General features: G+C 33.5%; 1 protein-coding gene across 1 annotated transcript in view; it reads right to left on the bottom strand.

Annotated features, from left to right (window-relative positions):
* Positions 1 to 16,767, bottom strand: part of LOC112459516 (basement membrane-specific heparan sulfate proteoglycan core protein-like) — a 266,402-nt gene extending 249,635 nt beyond the window's left edge. Inside the window, exon 1 of the mRNA XM_025023646.1 lies at positions 16,610 to 16,767. The gene's annotated coding sequence lies outside the window, so the exon portion shown is untranslated. The remainder of the gene's footprint in view (positions 1 to 16,609) is intronic.
* Between the last annotated feature and the right edge of the window lie 1,599 nt (positions 16,768 to 18,366).

The following is an 18,366-nucleotide window of genomic DNA, read 5'->3' as shown; positions in this document are numbered from 1 at the left end:
ATGTTGGTTTTAGAGTCGGCAAAAGATAAAGATGTCTGAGGGGTATCTATTAAACCTCATATACATGTATATAAAGTGATGGTCGGAGAAAATAGTCTCTCTTTCCTTTATCCGGCTCGGCGGCGTACTATTAAACCCCGTTAAGAGTTCCTTAGTTATAATCGCAGCGCCTTCCGCTCCGCTTCTCAAACGGCGCGACGAGTATTTGTATAAATTTTCGCGAGGAAAACTTGAAACTGAGAAGTTTATTTTCAACGAGAGAAATGACATGCCGGTGCAACTAGAGAGTAGTTCAGAGTTTTGTTTTTTTTTTAGATACGTACAAATGATTGCTCGTCCGTTTTCCTTCAAACTTTTATGTCAAGTATTGCTTATATTACTTATATATTGCGTATGTGCGTATCTTATATAATTTTACATTTTTATTGTAATTCTAAGATTACTGAAGATTTCAAGTGCTGAAAGAACGTAACACAAACGCTTTTAATGCCACCCCTCTTTCGGGAAATGAATTGAGAAAGACGACAGTTTGATTATATTATTTTACTTTACCTTTATTTGCAGAGCATTTTCCCCAGTACTTTCAATAACTCATAGAATCATTAATTATTGTCGTTACCAGGAATCTCCGGATCGTAAAATGTTTACGCGCCTTACTGGATCCAGCAGTTCGCTGCGAAGAAGTGACCCAATTACCAATGAAATTTATCTTAATTACTATCTGAAAAACTTAATTAAGCGATAACCGTCGCGGAACGTTACGAAAGGCAAAAGATTTTCTTCGTTTTCCGCGCACTTTTAGGCGAGAAATTCTAGCAGTCAAACTATTTCGACTTCACGCGCATTAATCATCATCTATAAAATTTATCCGTGACATTTCTGTAGTTTATTATTCTTTTTAAGGCTTCGCGCAAACAATTTATGCGTGAGCAATGTTTCACTACACTCTTACGCGCTCGAATAACATTGTACCTGCCCAGGGCAGGAATGTGATCAGCAGAGGACGTTGAAATAAGAGCAGTGGAATTTCAATATGGACGTAATAAATCGGAGAACTTGGCTGCTTATTTAAATACTTTGATCCTATATCCTCAGATACATTTAGGTATTTCTAGGTAATGGAAATTCCGATTGAAATTCCGAGTGCTGTTTTTTAATTTCACCTTTGCAGAGGCCGACCCCAAAAAAATTCACCCTTGCCGCGGCTCTGCCTGCATCGCGATACATTCGGGAGACGAATACCGCGACGCCCGACGTCGTGGACATTTATGTATAATTTGCGACTTACGGAATTGGCTTCAATCACGAATTCCGAACGCTAATAAGAAATTATGGATACATCGTCTAAAGAAGTTGGACACTCTTAGCACTCTGTGCGTTTCCCCTTAAGTGCCAGTAACTCGGCGTGTCGAGCTATAAAATAATTGAATTTTGAGTTCAAAGGGGTGTGCAGTAATATCATTACCTTACGCCGGGTGGTGCAATTAAGGTATGTAAGGCATTCCGATGGTACTTCGCTATCAGCTTCGGACCTCCGTCGTCGGCGAAGTTTTCTGGGCACGTAGATATTTTTATCATTTTCTTTCCCGAGACGCGAGGACCCGATAAAGGAACTCGCGATCGGCGAGCAGTTGCACGTAGATCAGATACGCCGAGATCGCCTTCGAAAATTCATTCGCAGCATCGCACGGACTTGCTCGCACTTCCAACGAGAATTTCCTTAATTCCCCCGGAGGTAATACGGCGCGTTTTTCACGGTGTTGGCGCATTTCGTGCACTTTTAACCGGGAAATCGCGTATTGGATTCGTTATGTGAAAGGAGTGTATGAGAAAAAATTGCTCTGATTGAAATTCAAAGACGGTTCATCGATAGAGCGGGCATGATTCCGTTAAAATGAGTCTTTAACGTAACAGATTGTGCATTGTTGTATCGTTTGACAATTCGCATTCAATACTTTTGACAGAAATTTTTCATAAATAAATTGCTTCAACCTCGGCAAATGGACAAATTCTTTCGCGATGTCAAACAACTTCTGGTAACTCGTAATTTTTCCTGCAATTTAAACTTCGTTTTCTGCAAACTTTTTACTCAAATTTTACGTCGTGAGTTCCACGCGAGAGTTATGTCAGAGGAAAGCGAAAAAATTTACATTAACCTTGTTCTACGAAATTCTTCTATTCAAAATATATTGTCACAAAATGGAAAATAAGCACGTAAGATAAAAATTTGCCTTAAATGGGTATTCTTAAATATTAAAAAAAAATTTAATAACAAAATACGTGTTCTATGAAAATTCTCTATTAATGATTTAAAATAAGTCATAATTAAAAAAAATTTAGATCTTTAAGAGCCAAACTGGTTAAATCCTTTAATTAAATTGAACGCATCTTGTAATTTATATTATCTAGATAAAAATTCATTGATTAAAAAAACAAGCGTACCTTCATTATGTATATCATCATACTTTTTTTTTATATAAATTAACCTCGACAATCAAAGCACCAATCGCGGTACAAAGTAACTCGAGCGTGTCCAATTAGCGCTCATGCAGTTCCGTCATTAGTGAAGTACACGCAAGCGTGATGGTTAACGCGAAGATCGGTCCAGTTTAACGAGGACACAGGTAGCGACTTGCCGGTAAAGAGAACCAATCAACGCTTGACCAACGAACGAGAGAACGCGACACAGCTGTAGCCTGTTTGTGGATGCGAGAAGATAGAAGAATTCTTTTCTCTCTTTTGCCCCTCTCTTTCAATACACCAAACGCAATATTTTCTCTGATGTGTTCCTTTCTACTTTTGCGTACGCGCAAAGAGTTGCATATAAAAGAATGCAGTTGTTGAATTTTTACACGACAAAAGAATTGATGAAATGAAATTACGTCACGTCAGTTTTATTTTATATTACTTTAATATTGATTATTTTGTAAATTCGCATCTCTCGTTCAATGATTAACTTAGACATTGACAAAAATCTTCAAAGAAAAAAAGTTAAAACTCTTTAATTTAAATAACCGTAATAAACGCTGATGTTTAATTAAACTGAACGTAATAAAGTTAAGTACTTTTCTGCCTGTCTCGAAATAATGTGCCCTACAATTTTTTCCAAGCGAATTAGACCTTTGTCAACCTATTCACGCGCCGCAATGCGGAGAATCACAAAATGCGCGGTGGAAAAAAAAGAAAGCATTGTAGTTGAGGAGTACCGTGGCGAAAAGGATTTTATGATAAAATAAGAAAGCGCGAAAGAAGACTCGCAGGCTAATTAATCCGTAAGACGAGCCGCGGTCCAACCATGGAAAAATTATACTTTAGACAGCCTCGTGCTCGTTAGCCAGACGTAAGTACGAACAAAGTCGGAGGTGCTCTTCGATATTGATCTTTCAGGAACTGGAGAGATACACAATCAACTGGAACGGGACAAATAAACTCGCAATATCGAAAGAACGAAGCCGCGTGTGAGGCGCAATCGATTTTCCTTCCGATTTTCTTTCTGCGTTCTCTCTTTTGGTTTTATAAGAAGATAACGCATGACAGAGAACGAAACCGCAGGAGTATGAGAAATTTGGTATCTATTCTATATTAGTTTCTATGTTGAAAATGGAACATGGATACGCTTACATTTCAGCGATGGAATGATAAAGAAAACTAAAAAAGTGGCTAAAAAAGTAGAAAATACAACTAAAAACCGATCTACTAATTACTTGCCTAAAATCATGTTTCCTTTTCGAAATAATCAACTAATTCTTTGTTTGTTTCACGCGTAAAACTTGTAGCGCGGAATAAGAAGTACTTCCTAATTTAACTATCTTTACGATACTTCCAATAGTCTATTTGTATCAATTTGGACGTAAATGATCCGAGATAAAATTCAGAATGAAGCAAATGACGTATAAACTGCATTATCGATTCTCGACAAAATAACAAATGCGAATGTACATACATATATCTCTCAATCAAGTTGAACTCTCCCTCAAATCGATTCTTATTCAGACTCCCTTTAGACGGGAAAATTTTACTTTTCTGTTTGGACTGGTTGTTTGTCATTTGCGTTGTTCATTACTATCGATTCATCCAAATTTCGACAGAATGCATCGGGAGTCAGTGGCGAAACGAAAAGACAGAGTGCTTGGGCGAAGGAAACAGGCGGAAGTGGAAATTACGAAGAAACTTAAAGAAGTTTAATCAGTCCGAAGAATGATGCGAACGCTGCGCTAGTATCTGTGCGCACGTACATGCGAGGATGTAGACTTCCCTGAGAAGAAGCATACTTCACTTGGAAGTAGCAAAGTTCGTTGAGTCTGTACGAATCGAAAGGTACATTTCATCGAGGTACAGCTAGGTGGCTCCGGCAATAATCACAAATATCGACTTCGAAGAGCGTATCGCGAAAACAGAGAAGAGAAAAATAACATATATCTTTCACCGTTACTTTCCCTAATTCTCTAACTCTTCCCCACAAAATATGACATACGCTAGACAATAAGTTGAAATTATCTTAAATAATTAACTGTAAAGTAAAATATTGTATTATATTTAAAGTCTGTAATTTTGTTATGTAAGGAATAATTATTTGAATATTTACTTTTCCTTTTGACTTCAAAACTTTTATTCTAAGTTCGTGCGAATAAAAAGTTTTATTTATTAAGTAATAATATACTTATATGATACGTGTTGTGTGTTAGTAGTTTTACGTAAATTGGAAAATAATTGGCAATAATACTTAAGAAAGATCTCTCTCTCTCTCTCTCTCTCTCTCTCTCTCTGAAGGATTTTTTGCTACAGCAGTAAAAATCACAATGGAAGCCAGAAGCTTTAATCAATCCACGATGCAACTGGTTCTCTCTATCACTTTTCTTATTGTTCAATCTCGCACAAAGAGGTTCCTTTTTCTCGTTCTCTCGCTTTTTATCTCCAGTTTTTAACTTCACGTTTACACGACAGTACACACGTAGAATATGTTCGACTCGTTACGCGCCAGATAATGACCGGTAAATGTCGTTCACAGGCATTTCCTGGGTCAGCAGGAAGTCGCGAGATATTGTTACAGCATTACTTATATCTTCAGTAAAAGAGGGTACAAACTCGAGGCAGATAAAACGAGCGTGTACATGGAGAGGAAAGGGTAACACGAGAAGGTTCGAACAAGGAGCAGAATCCTGAGACGGTAACAATGAAGCCCTTCTTTTCGCGTCGTGCTCGACGAAGTTTCCCCATCGGCAGCTTTCGGCGAGCGATCGGCCGTGAATCCGCGTTCAATAATGATGCACTGTTTGTATTTCACAGACAAGCTTAGCCCTTCCTCCGAGCGCTACCGAGGAGAAGGCAACACGGCTGCAAGGAGGATGGCGGTTTCAAAGCCGCGGAATGGAGAATATCCGGCCCTACGCGTCTAAAGGGCCCCCAAGTTGCCAGGGATGATCAACACCGCGAGCTCGCTTTCATCGTTACCTGTAACAATGCTAGGTATACGTGCCCTAATGCAACAATTTACAAACATGCTCTGCTGCGCTTACAACACCGTGTCGCTTAATCTTCATTACATCGTGGCAACTTTAGAATTTGCGAACCAGATATCGAGATAGATGTTTTTCTTCTATCCCCTTATTGTTGTTTCGAAAATATATATCAAAAAAGAAAAATGTTTCAGGCTTAGTGCTGTGAATTTTTCTTCCTTTTTTCTATTTGAAAATAAAAGACGATATATTTCCATTTTTAAATCCAAATAATATACCAAATTTTCTATTTAGATATTTTGATGCTTCAATTTATATAGAATTATTATATATACATGTAAATCAAAATTAAATCAAATAAAATATCATATATATTATGAGATTAAATGCAGAAGTGAGATACATACAATGCTATCTCAAACGTTCTTCGTCTCTAAAACGGAACGCTTCTTGAATGTTCTTCAGATCCAAGAAACCGGATCGCATAATATACGGTTTTATTTTACTTTATCGCATAGAACCAATCCCTTCCCTTGGGTTATAAACTTTGCACGTTACATTACGGCACATCCTCAAACTTGAGTCTGAAGACTCATCTCGTCGTGTAATACAGACAAGTTACAAGCCTCTTGAGTCCGCGATTTACATAGGTAACGATTACGCAGCTTGACATCCGAGACGAGCTCAAACGCGCATTATCGAATGCACTGGACGCATTGGAGTGCTCTCGGTGCACGCGAATGCATCTTTGATGCAGTGACAGAGGATATGTGGCTGGAACTCGTCGTGCACGAAATGAAATTGCGGATTATAATTACGATTCTCTCCAAAGTATACTTCACGAAGAGTAGTAAAGTGCACCCGAGAGTCTCGTCACACACATATATTCACATGCATCGCGGCTTTGTAAAACAGATTCTACAAAGGTAGAGAGAAGTTCAGTACTTGTCAAAATCTTATTCGCATTTATGCACTGCAGCTATCAAATTGCTATGTGAAAATTATAAGAAATAAAAATCTGTTTAAGGGAATTTTTTATCAATTAATTGTACATTCTCGATTATTTTCAGAATAACTACAGATATTTATTTGTTCTTTAAAAGTTTAATATCTTTTTTAATTATATTATTGTCAATAATTTATGACACGTATTTTTCCTGAAAAACTAAATAATTCTTTATTGCTACTCTGTAGGGGATACTCAAATTATAGTGCAACGTCTATCTATTTAAATGCTTTGAGAAATTTAAATGTCTTACTCTTTCAATATTATCAAAATTATTCATGATTTAAAATAGAAATTTTTATTTTCATGATTTGTTCATAAATTTTGCATGTAGCTCTCGATTTTCTTTGCATTGGAATATATTGTAAACTTAAATATTCACATATATGTACATTCTTATAATTAAATTATAACAATTTGACATTTTACATATAATAAAATTTGTTTCAATCTACAGCTCTGGTATCTATACGAATGTTATACATAGATTTTACGAATATATGAAAAATAATTATATTCTAAGTTAAGATAAAGACAATGACAACAGATCCATTAATATATGTTTCCATCATCTTGATAGACGTGCAGATGCTTCGGAGGATTGTCGAATTATGTTAAACATTAGATCGATAATATCTCTATCATTCACGGATCGACAGTGACGATAAGCACGCGCATCCGAAATTCCGCGTTTCAGCCTCGAGAGCTCATTAGGAAACACCTATTAGCATGACATAACAGCAGCATTAGCTATCACGAGATTATACAATCGGAAGGACAATTATATTAGGTATCGGCCACCTTGCCACTTTAATTCATCGATCGGCTTCATCTCCACAGTCCACCGTCGAAAACACTTATTCGCCTTCGATCACTACGTGACGGCTGTCCTTAATGAAATTCGCGTCCAATGAGCTTATATTTTGCATAATCTTTCCAGCGTAATATAAGTTGCCGGCTTCCACAAAGTATTGACTTCAACAAAATTATGTTGTACCGCGCGCGCGCGCTAATGGAGGAACTAAGGAAGATGTACATCGCGTAGCCAATGCATTGTCAATTAATACAACGAATACGGCCTTTAGTATGACTATATCATGCAATAAATATATGATTAACGCTAATGGGGTAATTATTATTTTAAAACCAACGACTTTTACATTCATAAAGATGTTAAAGTAGTAATCCTACTGCACTTTATTTAAAAAATGTTACGCGTACAGTTGTATAAATAGTCAAAGATATGTGTATAACTTAGAAACAGGTTTACAGGTTTACAATTTTCAGAGATTACATAGATATTACTTTTCTTGGCAAAGTAATACTAGTAAACGAAGACTACATAAATTTTTAAAATAACATATTTTGTTAAATAATCAAAAAACTTCTCCCAAAATAGCGCACAGTATTGAAACATTTTTCATTTTGTAGGTATTGTTGTGTACATTAGAAAAATAATTTTAGATTCTTGAAGGAGGGAGGGCGGACCTATTCAGTTAGCAGACTTTCATTGTTAAGACTGTCCGGAAATAATATAAAAATATCTGCAATATGCTCTGATGGCAGTTTGCTCTGATTCTTGTGTTTGAGTGTTTGTCGTAGTCTGAATACCACATCAATGAATCGAACAAGTCCCATTTTTCTAAGTGCAATAACGCTTTCATAGAATTCAATTCTTTGCCATTTCGTTCTGTTAAAACATAATATTTTGTTTTATTTACATGCCTAGGATTCATTGTATACCAGAGACTTAGCCGAACAAACAAATAAGTTTGTTACCGCTGTCACCACGGGAAGGTGCCCTGAGCACAAGAAAGTCTGAACGATATTATAAAATATATTTTATGTAAAATTAGAGATATTATGATGTTTAAGTTAATTAGTAAACTCTCTAAATCTGAATCAGTGAATAGTCACTTATATCAATGTAAAGTATGCCACTTTTCATGAATCAGTGGCATACTTTACACTGATATCAGTGACTATTTACTGATTCAGATTTAGAGAGAAGTTTATAGTGCCAATTAGCTAATATTAAATAATATGCAAAATTCACCTCTCACCAAAGTATCTTTTATCCTGTTTTCGAGACTTGAGATTATGTTATTATTATTAATTTCTACTAACCTCTTCTCTCTATAAATGTATATAGAATTCAAGTGTGTGGGTTCATGGCTCAGGACCCATAATAAAATAGACGAAGTTCTTTAAGCTTTGGTTTAAATCAATAACTGCTTAAAATTATCGTATTATATTGATAACATCCACCAGAAAAACCAATACTTCATCTGTGAAGATAATTCTTGTTTGAGAATTCCTACTTTGAGAATTAAGAACGCGATATACTTTATCTGAGACAGTTATTTAAGGACTAATAATATTCGCGAAATAATCTTCTCATGCTCATTAAACTCTCGCAACATTCTGTGCCGTTAATATTTTAAACCGATCTGCATATTAAAATCTTGGCGATTTCAACTGCTTTGACTCCTCGCAAAGGTTATTACTTCCTCAAAGCGCACAAATTCTTGCCATTTAGAGCCGAAGATTCTTCGTCTTTCTTGCGCGGCACGTCGCGTCGTGTAGAGTTTTGTGGTTAAATTAGCGGTCGAGAGATCGTAAATACGTTTAAAAAGCCGTACAGAGCAAACCCTTTTAACGATATCTCCGTAATTTGCCTTAAACGACCGGTCCTCCATTTGACGCTAATACTGCTAAATCTCGCGCGAGAACCGTTCGCGCAGGGGTTAGCTCTAAGAAGGGACGGAAGGGGGTGAGATCTGCCTCGGAAACGAGGAAGCGAAAGTAAGATAGATGCTCCAAGGGATGCAGAAGAAATTTTCTCAAGGCCAGCGATAAATAGCCTCTAATTACGGCTCTTTCCGCGACGGTAAAAGCGCTCTCCCAATCGCCATTCACCGACAAAAGGTATCAATCAGTTAAAAAGGAGAAAAAGAAAAGGAACATCCGCGCTGAAACAATGAAACTGGAGAAAAGAGATCTCTCTATGCGACGAACGAAGATATCCGTCCTTCTTGTTCCTCGTTTTCCACCCTCAGCCTTACTGTCTCTGCTCCAAGAATGTAGTCCTAAAATACGAGTCCTGAAGCAGTTTTGTTCAAAGTTGCGAGTCTGCGAGGAAATGAGTTTGAACTATGATAGTTCTTCTTATGCAAGCATATGCTTTCAAGGAATTCGTTCAAGCTTCTGGTATCTTCGCATATAATGTATGTATATCTCAAAATTCCATTCAACTCTTATCTCTTAAGTTAGGAAAATTGAAGTTTTAATTGCATGTAGTAAATAAGACTGATTTATGCAATATTAAAAAGTCTAAAATATGTTTCGTATATTTACCACGACTAACTAAACAAATAATAACAAGTGCATCTTTATACTTGCAATAAAAAAAAGAAACTAGACATGTAATTAATTTATATTATTCGGTATCATACGACGATATTATTTTCTAAGACAAAGCAAGAATCAATGATTAATAGCGGCCATTTAAAATTCAAGTACAATTTATAATTTTCTTTTAATAATGAGATAATATACTGTTTGAATAAAATGAAAAATATTTAAAAAACATACTTAAACCAATAAAATTAAAGCTTTTGTCATTTTTATTACAAATAACATTAAAATCAATAATATTTTCACTAAAGAATAAAATCTTTTTTTACCAATAAAAATTTTTAGAATTATCTACAGGATTCTTTCACAGATTTGGAATTCTATAAAGTATAAAGTTTAAAATATATGTGTGTGCATTATGACATCAATAAATAGACAATTAAATTGTATTGCTAGAGAAATGGTCGTTTGTAAACATAAAACAATGATTCAATCTCGCCCCTTTAAGATTAGCACAAACAGCCTCATAAAGAAAATGCCTTCGTACCTTTCCGCGTTTATCATCGTGTCGCGGCTATTTCGAGAACAATCCCGGTTTTAGTGGCGTACAAAATCGAAACACGGAAGCTAAAAGACATTGTTATTACTTAAACGCGCTAGCAGGGGTAGAAAGTCGTTTGTCGTCGAACTAAACGTTAAGTGATTACAATAAATAAGGAAAATTGCGGGGACACGCGTTTTCACGACAAACAATAAACCACAGTTAGCATTACCCATTTGCACTACTCGTTTGAACTTGAGAATGCCTTTAATATCGTAATTATGAACTTGCTACGATTCTACTAACTATTTTATAAATGTTCATAATCATACGTCATACGTTTAATATGAGAGATAAGATATCGTAAAAAAAGATCGCATTTGCGTATTGAAGCGTTAAACAATACGAATGTAATAGGCGAGCAATTTAAAAAATAAAAAATTATTAAGATTTGCTATTCTTTTCTGCAGTTTTGAACCTTACTTAATAAATTATCTTAAAAAGAAAAAAAATTTGGGTAACGTTATATTTATAATTCACTATGTATTAAAAGTTAAATTTTAAATTTAAATGGAGCTTTCATGGAATAATACGAGGTCTGTCAAAAATGTAATGAAATTAAATCAGTAGCGCACAATGTGGCAACACTGAAAAATCATAACCACGCAGAACATAAAGTATAATCTTTCCTTTAAAAGCAGTACAAGTTTCAACTTGTTTGGGGTTCATGTGTCATTATAATTAAATAGTATAAACAACTTCAAAAGATTATGCTGGATATTATAGGAACAATGGAAACACCGTTGGCAACGGTGTGTAGATGCTGGTAAGTCTTATTTTAAAAGAAACCATTGTAATTTAATTACAAATGTATGATAAAAAACTTTATCAATTTAATCTCACTAATTTTTAACAGACCTCGTATATTATATCATTTTTTCAAGAGATAGTTATCCCCAATTTATTTACATTATATTTATATATTTTTATATAGGTTTTTTGGGTAAAATTTTATGTAATACCTGATACGCATTTTATTCTGATATACACAATAAACATTATATATTATTTTTATTTCTTATATTTAGCGATAATAATAATAATATATATATATATATATATTAAAATATATTTTATTTCACAATTTACATATTCAGAAGTGTAGCATGAACCATAAAAGAAAATATTAACTGCGCAACGGACTCTCTTGCAGATACTGAACTATCAACAGAACTTTGAACGTGTCCATATTGACCAAAGTCCGCTTCATCGAGCAGAGGTATTAAAATTCACCGACGAGAGCAATGATAAGGTCCTCTACGGTGTCATGAATACCTCATAACTTCGATCCGGAAACTGCAAATACCTTTCTGAAGGCCCGTATATCGGACATCCAACATCGACTTTGCCGCGAGACGTCGCGCGACTGTTTTACTGCTCGAAGAGATCGAATCGGGCCGGACGAGTTCGTTTGCGCGATTGCAGGAGCAACTGAACGCCAGTGGAGGTTCATAACTTCGTGTAGCTAGTAGGAAGCGACGACTGCACTGGTGGAAGAAGATGAAGGAAGGGGGGAAGGGGAGGGTTTATTTTCCGGATCACTGGAAGTCGTCATTCGAACGGACGGACATCACTGGAATCCCTTAACGGCGAGTCCGTCCATTCCCAATGGTGAGCCAAGCGACGTCAGTAGAAAGGTACCTTACTTCGTAAGCGTCACGACGCTCCGTCGAATCGTTCCACAGGCCACTCTGAAATCGTCCACAGATTTCACAGTGTAACGTGCGTGCTGCGATTTATGTCGCGTCGAAATGTCTCGACGGCCCTTGAGTACTGTCAAACCTCATTCCACGATTCACAATTTATACGATCTCTGTACTTGTCTGACAAATGAAATAAAATTATTCCTTCACCAAGTTGGTAAAAAAATGTTTCCTGTTATTCTAGAAATTTTCCTTCACAATTTTTTGATATATATCGTTTAACTACATCCGCACTGAAAAAAAAATTTGCTTATTTTTAGTAAATATATTTACTAAAATTAGATTTACTTAATTTAAATAAATAATGTTAAATTGTAAAACTTATTAATTTGATTATAGTAAACTGAAGCATTAAAATCAGAAAATGTTTTCATCTTGAAACATTTACTTGAATCAAATTCAGGTTTACTATATTACAGTATAATAGTTATTGAAATATAGTAAATAAATTTTTAAAATACTAAATCCGAATCTTTTAATTTTAGAAATGGCACTTTAATAAATATTTGATTAAATTCACGTTTCTAAAATTATAAAAATAATAAATAGTGTACTTTAAAAAAATAAATATTTTTTTTAGTGCAATTTATTACATTTGAGGAAACGTATACTGAAATAAAGTTAATATATTCGACAAAAAAAAAAAAAGGAATATTTTATTTGTAAGCAATTTTAACTCGACGAAATCCTATAAGTTTGTAACGACGCGCGACGCTGCTAGATGGCGTATGATGGGAAACGTTTCTCAAATTTAAAATATATCCAACTATAATATATAAGCAGACCCGCTGCGAGGCGAAAACCACAGAGTCTACTATCGTAAGTGGAAGAATCCCTTCTCTACAAGAGTATTTCTTGGCGTTTGGATGCCAATTTAGTATATGTTTTAAAAAATTTTTAAAAAGTTTTTACTTATAGGTAAAAATAATTTATAGAAAAATTATTTTCTTAAATTAAATAAATATTATTAGAAAATCGCTAACTTATAAAAAATAAGATTCATATCTCTATAAATATTGACTATATATTGTACAAAATACTTCTTTAAGTTTATGAATTTTTTACTTAATAAGAAAATGCATTTTATTGAAAGTAATAAATATAATTACAAAATTACTAATTAGTAAAAAATAAAAATTACATTTCAATAATCATTGACTGTATTGCAGTAAATACTTGTTATAATTAATAAATTATTTTCTTTATTAAGGAAATTATGTTTTTTAAATAAGTCTTATTTAAAAAAAAACGCGTTCACAGTTGCATGCAAACACGCGATTTACTAAAATTAAGCTAAATTTTTTTTATTTTAGTAAATTTTTTTCTCAGTGCGTATATGCAGATAATAACTGTCTCGTAAATCCGTAAATTTTCATTTTATTGCATATTAAAAATTTGTCGAACTTATAGAAAAATAATTTTAAATACGTATGTGCGTATGTGTGTGTATCTATACATAATTGAAAATTTTCCGTCGCCAATGCAACCTGGATTTTGAAAAAGTCTAAACATATGACATGCAGTTTAATTCTTCATTGAAATTAAAGATCAATATAATTTAAAGAAAATTCTTCTAATCAAATATTTTACCTAAAAAAGTTTGTCTTGAAAATGGAAGAATCAACTTTGCCCAACTTCTTAAAGTTTCTTTAATTTTTGTAATTATAAGCTACAGTTAATTTAAGTTTACAGTTACTTCGTAATACATTCGTAATATAAAACATGTAAAAAGATTTAAAAAAAAAACAGATAATAAAATAAATTGTTTTCCCAGCCTAAATACTTTTTTTAATCATAATCTACCGTTTTATTTCGATGACAAGTTAAGAATCGCCTACAGGATCGTCTTTCCGATGCGATGCTACAGGTGGCCGGTTTGAAACGCTTGATTTACGACGAGTCTTGCCTATGAAGTTTAAAGTTCGTGCGACGAGATCCGAGTAAACAGGCTCACTGATTCGCCTCGACGAGGCAGCGAAAATCGAGAGCGTCTCAAGAATTCTACTGCAAGCGCTTTGTTTCTTTAGACTTTTCTTACCAAATTGCATTGATGACCAAAAAGCATAGATTTCTCGCAAAACTGTTCACCGTATGAAAAAATTTCTAGTCACGGAAAAGAGATATTGTGTATAGAAAATTTTATATTTATTGATAGTATAAAGTATCGTTATATTAAATTAAAATTAACTCTGTTATTAAGAATTTTATTTTTTTCACATAATTCTTTCTCTACTCTATTTACAAAAAAGATTTTTATTTGATTTTACTTTCAATCTCTATCAAACATTCTTCAATCTGATTTGTCTCTGCATTTCGAACAAAAATAGTTCAACCGATTCATACTACATTCTCTGTCTTTTGCTTATGAATGAAATCGGGATTCCCTTTTTTAAGGGAGCATTTTACTGATTAAAAAATTATGACTTCGTCAAACGAATACTAACTATTTCGGCAAACGCGTAAATTTTATTATATAAACACACAATTTTATTTTACATCAATTTCGCATTTGCATTATATTATTATTGATAAAAAATTTAATATTTTAATACTTCAGGCGAATTGTGACAAATATAGCCAAAATGGATATCTAGGCTACATCATATCTTTGAGGTCCGTTTTATTCCCTATATCTGACCCAGTTTCTATAATCCAATCCTGACTTCACGAAATGAGTTAAAATTGAAATTCAAGAAAATAAAGGAAATGAAAGAATGAAGGAAAAACAACATAAACCGTCTGCCATTATAACTACAATAAAATTTTGAAGTAAAATACATTAAAACAAAATTATTAATTTTTAAATATCTTGTGAAATTGACTTTTTGGTATCCCAATTTATAACTGTTTGCTTGTTTTGTTAAGTTCTTCATCTTTGTTCATGTAATTAAATATATATATAAATTTACATAAATCGATGTATCAATGCACGATCTAAGATTTCCATCACAATATTCTATTTCGATCAAGATAATCTTATATCATCTTTGAATTTTAATCTAAAATGAGATTTGCTGCCTTGAGAAGCCAACACGAGACTGCAAGAGAAGTCAACACAATGCTAAGAGAAGCAGTATTAGGTAATTTGAACATACCGCTAAGCGGTTAATTGTAGTAGGGTGCATCGGTATCTGTTAACCGAGTGTGGCCGATCGATTGCCCAGTTAATCGATTGCAGACATAATCCAGTCGAGGGTCATGCACAGTAAACAGACTAATCGATTAACTGTATATATACAAATCGTTCAGCTATGTAAAACAATGGTAATCGATACCTAAATGTATCCTTAGCCCAATCCCAATATGTCATCATTAGAGAGAGAGAGATTGATGTTTATTTCATATACAGTTCTCAAGTTATTATATAAATTAATTTATTGATGATAATCGATACCTAAATGTTTCTTTAGCCCAATCCTAATATTTCATCAAGAACCTAATGTTTATTTGATATATAATTCTCAATTATTATATGAATTAATTTATTATTATTACATAATGTCAAATTTTTGCATAACAACATTTTTTATTTCGAGTGAATTGAATTTGTATGACTTTAATAAATCAAGAACTTTTCTTACAATTCTGACACAGCATAAAAATAAAACTAAAGACTAATTACAGTTCTACGCGTACTAAGCATTAAAATATCTGATTGCACAGAGAATTTCATTGCTCTATTACATTTTTCATATTCATGGGCGATAGTAGTGCAATGGATACCGTTGGTTTTCCTATCATTAGCATTAGGACATTGAGCTCGTCATGGTACTGAGCCTCTCCACTTCTTCAAGATACTCACGAGAAGAGTTAACGAAAGCTACAAATTATATATAGGTATACTAACGAAAATAAGCATTGTGCAGTATAAGTCATTGCATTATTATTATATTGCATTATTATAGTGCCGCAAAATATTTAGAGCAAGAAACAAGTGCTGAATAATTTCTAACAAATCACAAAGTGATTATTAATAAATGGTCAATATATAACGGATATACCACTTAATTGAATCACTAGTGATTCGGGAGTCCTAACCTCCTGATCATATATTCTGGTCGCATATATAAGTAGAAATCGATGAAAAGGAGAAATTGTCCTTCTAGATAGATAATTATCATCGTCGACTAATATGCGTAAAGACTTTATGTTCCTTTGTAATGAAATACGCGAAACGCGTGACGAAAGAGCTATTCTATTAATTTAATTAATTAAATATGAATTTTACAATAATGTCCACTCAAATATTAATTAATTCCGCGTTTCTTCTTCAAACGCTTAATTAACAATTACGACCAAAAATTAAAAAATATATTTAATATAAGCCTTTTTATAAGATATTATAAATATAAAAATTTCCTTCTCTATTCTTGTTTTTTGGATTAATTTAAATGAACGCCAGCTAAAAAGAAATAGACAATCAATTCTCCAAAAAATTATATATAAATTAATTATAATAGATATATCTACTATATAAATTACTTACCTTAGGACTGTTTCGCTCTGTTGCTCAATTCCTCTCTTAAGCCTCCTCCTCCCTCAGATGGTTGAGGTTGTTGAATTTGCACCCACTCAACACAACATTAGCGAAAATGCAGTTAATTACGATCGTTTGCACGACACTTTTCATGACATTCCCGAAATAAAAAAAATAGCTAAGACGCGATAAACAATCGCTTATATGCTTATAATATGCATCACAGCACTTTGTCGAAAACGATCGCACCGTTCAGCATTTGCCACACATGAACAATTGAACAACTCGTGTTAATCAAATTTCGAAGAATACACGGAGCAACTCGCGCCACTCTGTTCACACGAGTGTCAGCTAGAGTCTTAGATATTAGACTGCGTTCGAGAACTACGCTCTTAGCGATAGAGCGTCGTTCAATCTAATCTGTCTTATGAGTCTGTTTTCTATTGCTGGCTGCACCAGTTCAGAGTTTATCTTTTGTCTTCCAATGTGGAGTAAAAAAGTTAAACTCTAAACTAGTGCAATCAGATCAGCAATAGAAAACAAACCCTTTGTTACTTACGGAAACTTAAACAAGGACAGAGCACGCTCATAGCGCTAAAAAAATGTAACTTTTTAATAGTGTAAGCAAAAAATTTTTTGTATTCTGATAATTTGACTTAGATAGCTTAATATACCTGCCTATTATAGAGAAGCAACATTGAAGATCTGATTGGCTAACTAAATCATGTGATTCAGCACCATATTGTTTCCTACTATGGTATAATAAATAAGATTCAATGTTTATAAATATACCTATAGATATAGACGGTCTGTTTCTTGCATTAGAATTAGAGACAAGCTCCGCTATAATTTCAATATGACCGTAAACGTCCAAAATATGCTTCACATGTCATCTTGCTCATGTCATCTGCTTTGACGTCTTGTATCCAAATTCTACTATAAGATGTAGAAAAATAAGATGGTGACTTTTCGATGTATTGCACGATATCGCGCACAATAATCGCCTATCTATTTCAATGTTGCTTTTCTATTATCTAAGGACTTTAGTGTCAGCGTGCGAATGGTAACACAGTGTCCTTATGTACGCAGCCTTATTGTTAGATACGCAATGGTACGCTGTATGCCATAAAAGCAAAACCCAGCCGCTGGCGCTAGCCCGTATATTTGTTGTTCCCCTAGGGCCTAGAACGTTACTTCATTTGTAATATTATCCAATAAAATCCTGACATCACTCAAAATGATGAAATTAATAAAACCGAATTTATGGTTAATTAAGATTATCATAAATATCGATTCGAAAATATACCTACTTAATATTGTCGTTTCAAAATATAATTTTTATGCCAAACATTTAACATTTATATAAAAATAATTTATTTTAAATATTCTGTTCATTGTATTTCAAATTAACTTTGATAAATAGGTTACAATAATTCTAATGTTTATTCAAGAAATAAAATTTACCTTATTTTATTGAAAGAAGTAAAATAATTTCTATGATAACTAATCAATTATCTATATATATATATATATACAAATTGTTCAATATATAATAAAATGATAATCAACATTTAAATGTACTTTTATATTGCCCAACTGTAATAGTTCACTAAAAAATTGATGTTCATATAATATAAAATAATTTTTAAGTTATTTTTTTATATGATCCATATTTTTTTAGATATTTGTCTGGGGCATCTAAAATGCCACACTCTGTATATCGCTTATATATTCAACATTATATGCCAATCATACTGTACTTCCTA

This window comes from Temnothorax curvispinosus, unplaced genomic scaffold, assembly GCF_003070985.1.
Source record: "Temnothorax curvispinosus isolate PA1 unplaced genomic scaffold, ASM307098v1 QBEX01009885.1, whole genome shotgun sequence".
In the NCBI taxonomy this organism is placed as follows: Eukaryota; Metazoa; Arthropoda; class Insecta; order Hymenoptera; family Formicidae; genus Temnothorax; species Temnothorax curvispinosus.
The sequence above is the reverse complement of the archived record's forward strand: the minus strand, read 5'-3'. Positions and strand labels throughout refer to the sequence as shown.